Source organism: Lygodium microphyllum, chromosome 21, assembly GCF_053477565.2.
Source record: "Lygodium microphyllum isolate KBCC chromosome 21, Lygodium_microphyllum_v1.1.10, whole genome shotgun sequence".
NCBI lineage: Eukaryota > Viridiplantae > Streptophyta > Polypodiopsida > Schizaeales > Lygodiaceae > Lygodium > Lygodium microphyllum.
The window spans coordinates 86,441,808-86,455,389 of record NC_141155.1 but is presented as its reverse complement, the minus strand read 5'-3'; the positions used below and the strand labels follow the sequence as shown (position 1 = coordinate 86,455,389).

Here is a 13,582-nt window from a genome sequence, read left to right as displayed (position 1 = left end):
AACTTCATTGAAAACTTTAGCTCTTAAAGGAGAGTCTTTCCCAGAGCCATGGACTCTCCACTGATCAACTTGCTACCCACCAAAGAATACATTATCTGAACTTCTGTTGAAACTGTGAGACTTGCAAACCAGAGAGTGGTGATGTCGATCAATCAAATTTTGGTGGGGACGCTCCTTATAGCATCATGTTTGGACCTTGGTATAGAGCCATGGCAAGTCAAATCAGGCTCCCTATTTGACAACATATTGGTGACCGATGACCCTGAGTATGCGAGGAACTGTGGTGAAGATGAAACCATCTCAGAAAAGGCAGAGGATATCGGGAAGAAGCTTTTGAAGAAAAACACAGCTCTGATGGCAGCTTTTTTTGTTATGATCCTCTTATGGATGCTTACAAGGAACTTCACATGCAGGACTGTGATAGAACATTCCAGAACATGTGGGTTACATGCACTTTCTGGTCACATAAATGCTTATGGTCTAGTCCAAAATACATGTTTGGATTTAAATATGCTGCATATAAAGCTGCAAGGAAACACTTGGACAAAGCACAAGCATCCTCTGTGGGTACAAAGTTGTCATCGTCCAATCATGAGATTGCCAAAGGTGTACAGCTCAGTCCAGTAACAAGAAAAAAAGTCATTCAAGCATGGATTGAGCATGATCTGGCACCTTATTCTGATGTAGTTATAGTGAATTTTAGTATACTTACTACATGCACTGCTGTATTGGTAACCACTCTTATGTGGATGTTAAGGAAATTCATGGACTCTTCTGTTCACCGGCATAGAAAGCCTGTGACACCCAAGCAACATACCCCCAGCTAAGGGCCCAAGAATCATAGCCACATGGGATTCGGATCTTGTTCCATGAGCAGTCCCATTCTTAAGCCCCTCTACTGGAAATGGTCCACATAAACCTTCAAATGCTGCAGGCCCAAATTTGTCTGACACCAGAAGCGACACATCCTGAGAAGAGGTTATGCGATAGGGAGAGGTACTGCAGACGCGATAGGCACCATAGCTCAGGGGGTAGAGGACCTTGAAGGGAGTTGTTGAGGAGGCTGAGGTGCAGGAGGAGAGTGGAGCCTTCAAATCTGATTTGAACCAGCAATTTGTCTCTGATCTGTGACTGGGTATACCTTCAGTCCATCATCCACGAGAATAGGAGGAGTGATTGTGGCCATCAACACAGAGCTTGTCCTCTTCAATGCAGGCTGATCCTCAAACCCTTATTTAATGCAAAATAGAGGAGTTCAAGCTGGGGCAGCCTTGTGCTTGGCAAGAATGACAGACAATTTCAGGGATTACGATCTGCAAATTCGAGTCCTGGTGGCACGGATGATGATCTTTGTGCTCATGGAAGTGACACAGACCTCGACGCCTGAGGCAAGAGCTGAAAGCTGAACCTGAGAATGTCGGTGAGAGTCTTCACGAAGATCTGCATCTTGCACGATGGATTGGTGGACGGATTGATGAGGGAAGAAGAGGCTGGGGTAGACAGACGGCGCAGACAAGGGTTACGAGCTGAGGATCTCAAGCTGCTTGCCAGCGAAGATCAGCCTCTGCTTGTCTTGGATGCCCTCCTTGTCCTGGATCTTGGCTTTAACATTATCGATGGTGTCAGAGCTCTCAACCTCGAGGGTGATGGTCTTGCCGGTGAGGGTCTTCACGAAGATTTGCATCTTACACGATGGATTGGTGGACGGATTGATGAGAGAAGAAGAGGCTGGGGTAGACAGACGATGCAGACAAGGGTTACGAGAGGAGTGATAGACAATTTCAGGGATTACGATCTGCAAATTCGAGTCCTGGTGGCACGGATGATGGAACAACTCATGCCATGATGAAACAAAGACTGATCTGGATAGTGACGAAAATGCACATCGAGATGAACCGCTATCCCCTCTGGGGGGATGTGGTCGAGATTGACTCCTGGGTTAGTGCCTCTGGGAAAAATGGGACGGGGAGGGACTTCTTAGTCTGAGACTACAGCAATGGTCACATCCTTGCACGCGGTACTAGCAATTGGGCCATGATGAACAAGGACACCGGGAGATTGTCCAAGATGCCCGATACTATGAGAGCAGAAATCGTTCCTTCTTTCTTGGACAGGTCTATCATGGAGAATGACAGTTTCAGTGGAAGGGTTCCCACTCTTGACGGCTCTACTCCTTGTAAAAGAGGTGGTTTAATGCTGAAGCTTCACGACCTGGACATGAATCGGCATGTAAATCATGTGAAGTACATCGGCTAGGTCCTCGAGAGTGTTCCGCAGTCAATGCTGGTGTCGTACGAGCTAAGGATCTTCAAAAATGGCTTGAAATGAGCAACGAGCTGCTAAATTTAGCCTTCCTTTCTCCACACTCTCCAAGAAAGGCTGCCATGGTCTATGTGGTCTTCAAGAAAGCTGCCATTAATACTCCTGCATGCAGTCCTTGTGGTCCAGAGATATTTAGAAACTCCCCTATTGCTCCCTATACCTGTGTACCTGTGACTCAAAATTCCATGTAACTAGAAAGTTGTAATTGGGTAAAATGAGGGATTAACTGGGACCAAGAACCTAGGCTCTGATACCAACTATAATGAAGAAGACCTAACTGTCCTAACTAAGGGGAAAGAGAGGGAGAAGGACTACAGAAGAAGAGGGAGAGGAGAGAGAAAGGTAAGAAGAAGAGAGAGAAAGAGGGTGACGAGGAGAGAGAAAGACTAAAAGTAGAGAGAGAAAGGCAAGAAGAGGAGAGAGAAATGGCTAGCAGCCATGGAAGGACAGGGAAGAAGGTGAAGAAGGTGAAAGGACAAATGTGTATTCATCAAAATGGTGCCATGCCAGTGTCCTTCACACCTTTTATACCTAGGTCAGTGTGACACTAGGTATTTCCCTCCATTACAAAATAGGACATAACCAGGACTTTGATAAATAATATCACCTTAAAGGACTGTACATGCCCATCCCACGAAGCGTATTTATTAAAAAGGAAAAAAAGTGCAGTGAGGGGAATGATGTTAGTGAAGGGTTTGTCATACTAAATTATTAACAATGGTTGAAATTTTATTAAGTTGTAAACTTTAATAAGAAAACGACGGTTCATTTTTAAATTGTTAGTTGCAATTTATTAATGTGAAACGGTGCTTTTAACGAAGCATAGACTTCGATCCCCAGACTCAGGTCTCTAAATGCATATTCATTGATTAAAAATTTAATGTGTCTATAGCGCTCTTCTTTTTCAGTGCGTGTATTTTTGTGACGGTTGGTTCATTTTTATTTAAAATTAGAGTGCCTCTGAACCGTACGTAGCGCGTGCAAAGTGAACGGTGGGTTGATTTTAAGTTATTAGAAAAATGTGTGTTTAGCATGAGCGCGCGTGAAAAAGTGGGTGAATAAAGTTCATTTTAATAATTAACTATGGTTAAGGGATGAACAAAAATAAATAAAGCACGAAAAACAGATACCTGGTAGGGGTGTATATGCAAGAGACTGAGGGCGCACTGAGTAGTCCCAGTTGCAAGGAATCCAACAAAAAAGCAAAAACCACGACTGGAAAAAATAAAACATCTTATTATTTAAAAAAATAAATATCAAGAAAATGTTAGTGGGATCACATTTGATTTAGATGATGTTGATTAGTGTTTGGGTGATACTATTATTATTATTTTAATTGTAATTTAGGTGTGTTTTTATTTTTTTTCTTTTTTTGTTTGTTTATATTTTTTTAAAAAATATTTGATTTATTAGGGTATCAATCAAACCTAAATGAGAATGAAACCATCAAGCTTCAAAAATGGATCTGTATTTTTTTTTTTTGTCATTGTATTAGTATAGGCATGGTCTAATTAGGCTAGGATAAAAAGATAGATTGTTGGAGTTTTGTAAATAAGAAAATTTAATACCCTTTAGTTTGTTTAATTAGCTTATTTTAGGCTAGGATATAAAAAAATAGAGAGTGCCACTGTAACATATCTTTTGCATATTTGTAAACTTCTATATTCTTGGAGCTTGAGGGTTTCATATCTACCCACCAACATTGAGGGTGGATACTCAATGCCCACCAGAAATGGCCAAAGAAGATACATGTAAGGATCCCAAGTATCAAAAAATGATGAAAGAAGTCCTATCCAAGAATATAATCCCTAAGTTCAAGTTAAAGTATTTGAACTTCTCTACAGAAGGAGTGTAACCTCATTAGCACATTCTTAGTTACCTATCAAGAAAATATCCTAGAAAACGTCATCCGAGATTCGAAGAAATACCTTGGAGTTTGCTATCTAGGCTCGCTCAAGTCTACCCCACAGTGGAAGTTCTAGCCATCCCCACAAGGCCAACCTAAGTTTTAGATTCTTACTATGGGTCAAATAATTACTAACAGCTGGTTAGTGTCGGCAATTTGAGTTTCCGCTTCTTATAGAATTACTCAAATTGAAGTGGACTTGCATTGCACTTGGCTTAAAGAGAATGGGAGACGAAGGGGAGTGTGGCACCTCAACCCTTCTGCCCATGAGCCAAATCCCATTTCATCCTCTAAAACAATGCAAGTCGGGTTTCCTGATATCTAGTGGTCATACGTTTACCTATTTACATTAGGAAAAAAATGAACTCACAAATGGGCCTTTTAGCTCCCCCTCTCTCCTCCTTAAAATAAGAAAAAGAGGAGAGAATAATAGTAAAATAATCCTCCTCTCTCTCCACTTTTGCAATCTCATTTTGCCTTTTTAATATTATCTACAAAGATATACTCAGATTCCTTCTCTCTCCTCATTCAAGAAGTCTTTTTCAACCAAATTTTATATTAAAAAAGGAGTTAGTTACGGGAGTATGGTGCTTCGTTTTCAATGCAAAATGATTAGTAGATACGAGGTGATTAACTTTTTAATTGAGAACAAGGAAAATGAAAATTTGGAAGTTCCTTTTAAGATATTTTGGAAATTTTTTATATCCTAGCTTTTGGTCAAAAAACAAACCAACTGGTCAAATTTCGTGTTTTTTGGAAATGTTTTTGGAGGCAAAATAGAAATATCTAAAATACGAAAAGTTTTGGACATCCCTACCCTCTAAGCTATTTCCCCCCATATCTATAATCTCTCATGGCTCGATTGTGACCTCTTCTCTGTGTTTATGCAACCTTCATTAACAGAGTGAATTACTTACACCCTCCTTTCCCTTGGCACCTTTGTGTGCCTCTCTGTGCATTACTCTACCTCTTGTGACAACCAAGTAGGCTCCCCGTTTCTATTAATACTAAAATAAATACAGGAAAGAAGGAGCTGCATATTGAGGTAGAGATTGAATATACCCCATTATTCAAAAGAACCCAACGTACCAGTGTCAACCCTCAGGTTTTGCAGAGTTACAGGCAAATGGGATTGAAACATGTGGATTTGTGGGTTGATGGGGGAATCTACCCAATTGACCCCTTAAACAATAGACCTCAAACTTTCTCAAGGATCACAAATTTGCTGAAGTATGTGTGCAAGGGTGAAAATAGGTTACTTGGTTATACTAGGTGGCTCAATGATCAGGCGTTCAAAGTATTTACAACTTGCCAAGCAACCATAAAAAATTTCCATGATGTAATCGATGCACATCAACTTCATATACAACAGCTCATAGGACAAGTGGTACAGTTGAATGATGCTATAATTCAACAAAACAATCAAATTATTTCAATGCAGGGCACTATCCATGACATTGGTATCTCATATGAGGAGGCAAAGGCACAATTGGATGACTTGAGAAAGATCAACAGCAAGCACAGGAGTGCAAACGAAAGAAGAAGCCAATCAATGAGTTAATTGTGAATAGTGGCCAGTGGAAGCGATGTATCAAAGCATGTAAGGTAGCTTAGAAAGAGAACCTAGGTGAGGGTGAGGTTGAATCGTGTATTAGTAGATTGCTGAAGGTAAGTACATTGGAAAACGCTTTGAGCAATCCTAAGTTTAAGGTTGTGAAGGAAAAGGTGATTGAGTGCACATTAAAAGATGTGTCAAATGAGTTCTCAACTGTGGATGCACAATCTATTTGTGACAGGGCCGGCATTAGCACAATGACTTACTCAAAGATATTCAAAGGTGTGAAGGCTGGGTTTGGTCGTGTGCTGAAGAGAAATAGAATCGTGCCTCTTTTTCAACCTTCAAAGTTAATAGAGGCCCGACGGTAACTTAATACAAAGGTTTTGGAGTTGATAGGAGATCCCATGCATGTTCAATGTGTGGAAACACTAAAGGTTGGGACAGAAAATGCATATGAGGTGAAGTTCACCGAACTCAACAATTACTATTTAGATTTGAACAAGGTGCAGTTGGCAATGGTAATGTACTATAGTATGTCTGTTGAGGAACGTAATGGTAAATTGCAGTTTGTTATAAAATTAGATGAAAGTGAGGTCGTCAAAGGAGTAAAGCTTGAAAGAGTTAGTGTAACTCTGATGAATAGAGTTTTAAAATTCGACAAGAACAACCGATGGAACTTTAGTGTTCAATCTGAGTGCCATGTGTGGTGGCTCGCTGCATTTGAAGGTCCTAAGGAAACATTTGAGATGCTGCAGCTATTCTTTATGCACACAAGCATTCCAAGCATCATCAATCATCAGGAACATTGTGAGATGCTCTCGGTTGAAGGATATGGTCAATACTTGGTTAAATGGCATCTTGCAGGAGACTTGAAAACTTTAAAATGCATGTGTGGAATCTCCAATGGTGCAAATACAAAGAATCCATGCTTATATTGCTTAATAGAGAGGGTGGAAGAAAAGGACGGAAAGAAGAACTGATGAAAGGTGACAAGTGCTACACCGATGGGCAATAGAGAAGATCCCACTTGGAAGCCCATCTTCACCCTTGGATCGTATTTACATTTGTTCATTGTATGCTTTTGTCAGAATCATGGAGAAACTTGTATATGAATACATTTTCTTTGCTTATAGGATGCAACCAGAAAAAGAAGCCATTGCAACGTGTAGGAATGTGGAGCGAATGCTATCAGAAATTGGGCTACACAAGCATCAAGTGACGATTGAAAAAGATGAGAAGAGATCAGGAAAATCTGGTAACTTGCCAAAAAAGCCTTGCTTTGGAGGAGCAAAGGCTAGGAAGTTTCTCTCAGTACCCATCAATGAGGAAGGGAATGTCATGGTTTGTAGGCCGCAAGACTACGATGGGTGGAAAAAGTTACATTTTGTAGTTCATGATCGAAGTGATGGAGGAAAAACAAGATTGGCCAAAGCTAAGGTTTGGATAAGTCTTAACAAATTGGCTCCCTTACTTCGCAAGATGGTGTTTAACAATGAAGATAAGCAAGAATTAATCAATGATGTGCATAGTTTCTACGAAAACATGGTGGAAGCATGGGGCAAAAGCTCTATCACACATTACATGGTGCGTACTAAGTTAATATTTTAAAATTGTATGAATTGTATAAACTATTGAGCATAGTTTTACTCATCTGTGATATGTGTCTTTGTAGTATATCCTTGGGGCACGCGGGCCATACTTTGCAGAAAAGGGAAGCATCGAAATTTGGTCCACACAAGGGATGGAAAATTCACATTGGATAGCGTGTAGTGCATACCAAAGAAAAACTGATCATGGTGGAGGGGTGAATGGTAGCAATCCAATGATCCAGTTGCTATCTTGGTGGCATAGGATTATAGTAGCGGATGAAGCTAAACTGTTGCAAAAGAGAGAAAATGAAAGTGCTGATGAATCGGCTGTAGACATGATGGAATCACGTCATGTCACTAAAAAAGTGCATTATGAAGCCTCAAGTGCCAAAGAAAACCATGCCAAATGGCTAGAAACAAGGCTTTGACAAGGCAAAAAATGGGTTCGAAGAGAGCTAAGATAGTAAGATAAACAATGCGAGTCAATGTGAATGGAATTCATAGTTTAAGAGAGAAAGAGAGAGTGTGCATCTATGTGAATGAGTCTCACAGTTTAGGGTTATATAAAAGAGGGTTTCACTTTCTATCTTATTCATTGAGTTCTCACATCTCTTGTGCAGGAAAGATGGCTAGGTCTAAGGTAGTTGCAAATAAACTTCCGCTGAGAGTCCCATAGCGTGTTCAGCCCCTTGGAGCATCTACTAGCTCAGATGCACCCCCTTCTCAACCTAATCCACCTTCCTCAAGCCGCCCTCACATTGGTCCTCCTCAGCGTCCCCCATAAGAAATGCAAGTGGAAGCAAGGTATAGTGGTCTTGAGAGAAATTAGAAGGTATCAATGGTCTTTTGATCTCATCATTCCGAAGGCGAGCTTCTGGAGACTTGTTTGCGAGATTGTGCAAGACCTCTACTGCACAGAAAGCAGGAGGTGGTTTTTAACACAAGGTCAGGATAGACTTGATCGCTTTACAAAAGAATGTCTTCATGCTCTATAGTGTGCTGCAGACGACTTTTTAGTTGACTTGATGACTGATGCTCAACGTTGTGCAATACATGCGAAGCACATCACTGTAACTCCCAAGGACTTTCAACTTGTAAGAAATCTTCAAGTAGTGAAGGATGCATTCATTCCAATGGAATGAATACAGTTTGTAATGTTATCTTTTTTGGCATAGTGTTATCCTCGTGCATTGGACATATGACTATGTCCAAGTGCAAAACTATTGTATGCGCCCTTAAAATATGAATTAAAATTTTACACTCGTCCTTCGCTCTCAACTTTGACTGTGCATCTTCGCTATATTTTCAATTTTTACTTACAGTTTTTGTTAGCACTATCAATTTCAATAGGAATAACATGCAAAAATTTGCCATTTCTTATTGTAGACTTTACTCCTAATGCCTCTGTATAGTCTATGTGGTGTGAAGTTTCTAAGGGCCAGTAGTCACGATGTTGATTTTTCAATTATCAATCCATTCATAATTTTGGTGTGGGATAAATTTTAAAATACTAAATTGTAGCGGAATGCGACGAAACTTCACATGCACACTTGTTAGGTGGCCAAGAGCCCAAATTATTTTTGCTTTGAAAAAAAATGTATGCAGACCCTTGGTTCGAAGTCTGGCATGTGAAGGCTAAGAGCCCAAATTATTTTTGTTTTGAAAAAAAAGTGCATGCAGACCCCTGGTTTGAAGTTTGGCGTCTGGAGATTATTTTTGTTTTGAAAAAAAAGTACTTGCAGACCCCTGGTCCGAAGTCTGGCAATCAAAACAAAAATAATTTGGGCTCTTGGCCACTAACGAGTGTGCGTGTGAAGTTTCATTGCATTCCAATAAAAGGTTATGGATTTATGATCACATGATGGACAGTGCATATGAAGCTGCATTAACCCGATTTTAGAGTTTAAATGGGTTAAAAGTTCATTCTTATTCTCATTTTCACATCTTGATTTCTTTGCTTCCTCCATTTTCACATCCCCAACCTCTTTCTCTTCTCCATCTTTCCCTCCTTGAGCTTGCATGGCACGTACCAAGCAAGCATGTCGCCGTTTTGGCCCCGGGAAGACATCATGCCAAGGCCCGCCACCTAGAGCACAAGGTGGAGCCTCCTCTAGTGCAGCAATAGGTGCTCCCCATAGCTCCCCATAGAGCACAAGGACCACCACAAAGGAAGAGGAGATGGAAACCGTGCACTGTCACCCTTCGAGAGATAAGGAGAATCCAACAGAGATACGAGCTTCTCATCTCGAAAAGTTCTTTTCATAAGGTTGTTCAAGAAGTCATGCAAGACTTAGAGCTGAAAGGGATGGGAAGATTTTGGGCATGAGTGCGGGATGGCCCACTAGCAGGAAGGTGGACTGCTGCAGCTATGGAGGCCCTACAAATAGCTACAGAGGGGTTTCTCATCGACTTGTTCGATGATACACAGCTTGCGGCCATCCATGCAAAGCATGTCACAATCACATATAAACACATGAACTTTATCATTTGGCTTCGACACGGCAAGGGGACTCCGCCATAGTTTACTAGATTAATGATGCAAGGTTTGTAATGAGTGTTACAGCGCCATAACATCTTGGAAGGCCAAAAAATTTTGTATACTCTGTCACATTGGAATATTTATTTATATATACATAATATCTCATGCATGTGTACTGAATTCAAATAATTGAGTAAAGTTGTCTTGTTTTGTTTCTTGAAACGCATGACTCTTAATTTTTGTTTAGCATACGAACGCATCAAAAGTAGTAATACGTATGGATACAAGTTACGTTATTGCTTATGCACAAGTGCAGTACTATGCATTGAATTATGTTAATATATGTGGATGCGTCATTCACGTACCACACATTATCGTTACACTTACACAATCGCAAGTGCAGTACTACACGTTGAATTATGTTAACGTATGCGAATACATCATTCACGTACCACACATTATCGTCACACTTATGTGAACCACATATTTATTTAATAAATATTTATTTGTAGGGACAAAGTAAAGTATCTTATATTCATCAAGAAAAATACATGTGATGGCTGTTAGTGATGGTAGATACAAAAAGCTGATAGCCAACAAGAACTCTCAATTGTTCCTTGCTTTTTTCATCGGTGGAGAGGAGGGGCTAGCTTCCAATGAAAATATAAGTTCCTTCTTTGCTTCAAAAATGATGCGCTCCCCCTTCAGCTCTTTCTCCAGGAGAAGCGAATCTGACACTTTAGCGAGGTCACCTAATGTAGCAAGCACACACATTGCTCATTTGGTCAAACAAGTAAAGAAGCTTTGACCGCTTGATTAGCACCACCTTCTCCAAGGTAGATGTCACAGATATCGCTCAAAAAGGTCCAAACTTGGTCAAAGCTCAAATTTTCATTATTATTTCTTGCCCTCCTGGTGAGCACTTCTTATGAAAGACCACCAAATCTACAACAAGGTTACCAATATACTCCTTCAGAGCTGAATCCTTCTGTCGATCCACTTATCAAGCTTCTCCTTGCCTTGATGCAAACTCATCTATATATAGTATGTCCTGAATGACAAAGTCAAATAAAACAATATATTTAACGACTAACCTAGAGTTATCAGAAAGCGATGAAACTTGACGGTAGGGTGCGTTGGGTACCCAGGAGTCCACGATGAAATCTTGGCAAAAAATGATGCCTGCAGCTACCCTGTCCAAAGTCTAGCGCCCCAGACGCCAGACTTCAGACAGGGCAGCTGCAGGCACTATTTTTGGCCAAGATTTCACTGTGGACTCCGGGGGATCCAAGCACCCTATCGTCAAGTTTCATTGCATAAAAATATATGGTAGTTAGAAATCTCACCTTCTCCAGATTATCTTGTATCTTCATTTCCTTGTGTGTTAGAGAGGCACCTCTTTGGGAAGAGGGATCTACAAACTCCTTGGTAGGAAGCTGGGGCCTTCGTTTGAACAAATCATGCTGTAGTGCTTCAAATTCAGCATCTGGCACAAGGTAATCTTCTTCAACCGAGGTAATATGCTCCTGTGCTGCTATGATTGCACTCACAGTATCTAAGCTTGTGCCATCATATCTTCTAATCTCTGCCATTATTGGATGCACATCCATGTAATCATAATCGATTAGGTCTTCCATTGAATCCTTGACTAGGATAGACAACAACTCTTCTTTCTTCATTTCCAAGTATTGCAGTACATCTGACAGAAGCAAGTATTGTATACCATCTACTTCAATGGGTGTCAAGGAGGCAAGGTTGGGTTTGTCGACTTGTGGATGTTCTGAAGAAGATGGCACCATGAGAGCCAACCCTTGCTCTGCCACCACTCAATGTTCCTCTTCAACATTTATGAGCTCTTCAATCGGTTCCTCTCCCGTGTATGTGATAGAAACAACCTATGGAGTTATATCTTCATCACTCTCCTTCTCTAGGGGTGTATCCAATGCAAGGAGGTAAATTGCCAATGCGCAAACACACTCCACAAGATCCAAAGGTGATGTACCTGGTGCACTTCCCATGGGAACAATGCATACTCTATGCGAAGGATCCACATGGGCTAGACACTTATTCACCACTTTTTGATGATTCTTCCTTGCCTAAAATACCATGAGCTGTTCCAGAGGCACTCAAGTCATGTCGGATCCCTCGATGGAGTATGTGCATGTAGCAATGGTGCTCACAAAGTCTTTCGAAACCTGAAGGGGGGGATCCAGCGATGAGAGCACGCTTTCAATGTTGAAGTTCTTAGAGAAAACCTGGAATATCTCATCACCCTGTTTGGCAAAGATAGTCTCATGGATCCACTCATCAAAGTGTGCGCGAGCATCCATCGTAGCAGGTAGGAGGGAGGTGGTGGATATAAAGAGATGAAGAGAGAAAGTGTGAAATGAAACAATGAAACAAGAGCTAAACTAGTTCTACCTTAAAAACCTTAAGTTTTAAACCATTAAGGATTGTTCGCATACGATATTTAGTTATGGCTTTACTTACATCTTTGTAAAGTTTACATGCATATGTAAATGTGTTGATGTGGAAAGTGTATAACAAGTGTATGATTTTACATAAATACCATAATTTTTAAATATTGCAAGTTTGTAAGCGATAATATTCTATTGGCAAAAAAAATCCAAAAAATTTTAGGTGTTGGATATTATAACTTGTGGTGTTGGGATTTTTAGGGAGAGTCTACAATTTCTAAAATATGTGGAGCCACACACTTTTCGCTGGTAACAGTATCCTCAGCTCGGCTTCGAATTTTCCTACCATCTAGTTTAAAATAGAAGCTAACAAGTGGATTCTGCATTAACATTGTAATTTCTTGGCGCATTATACTCAAGGGCCAATCATCCTCCATTTGCAACACTTGGGGCTCGCGGCCCTCACAAATGACAGTAACATCTATAGCTGCACTTTCACACATGTCTTGATCAAGGCACAACCATTTACCCTTGAGCATCCTCCATCTACGATACTTGAACACTAGGCATAAAGTTTGTCGTGCGACAAAGTACCTGTAATTGGAAAGGAAAGTTAGCCGATTCATCCCAAAGTAAGATAATAGTCAACTAAGAGATAAATTTTTTACCTGAAAGCCATGTCCCTTGTTGTGACTTGACACTCCACTGTGTAAGGACTGTGAGTTATTTTTTATGTCCAAGTTTTGCCTAGAATCCTTGTTATATAATCTTTTGATGTATTTTTTATGATGTACGTGCTTTTGGTACGTCTCAAACCCTTACATTCCTTGAAGATATGTGAAAAAATTGGAATCGGTATGAACCAGCTTAGATGTACATTCTTTGAGCTGGTGCTTGGCTTCATAGAATTCAATATGTCTGCTGAAATTTTTGTGCTACACATGTGCAAAATGTCGATACTACACAATGGCCATTCTATGCTATTGAGATTCGATATGTGCATAGACTCAAGGGTTCCATATTCTCGACTCCCCTCGGGCAATATGTACTTGGAGTCATAGAAAAATAAAAGGTCCTCTGCGAGCTGCTTAGCTGTACAATGTGGTAACACTTAAAAGAACCAGTGAAACTCTCAAAATTTTGCCACTCATAGCAATCCAAAGGGTATACTTTTGTAAATACGAGACAAGTTGTTACATAGGTATCATGAAATTTCTCATTCTCAATGAGTTGCAAATACATGTGGGTGCAGTGGGCGCAATATGTATTTGTTTTTGCATGAATATATGTTGTACAAATGCCTTTGTTACA

The 13,582-nt window shown here is 40.4% G+C and overlaps 1 pseudogene; it reads left to right on the top strand.

Annotated features, from left to right (window-relative positions):
- Positions 1-1,414: 1,414 nt before the first annotated feature.
- Positions 1,415-2,328, top strand: LOC148018242 (palmitoyl-acyl carrier protein thioesterase, chloroplastic-like; annotated as a pseudogene).
- Positions 2,329-13,582: the final 11,254 nt, after the last annotated feature.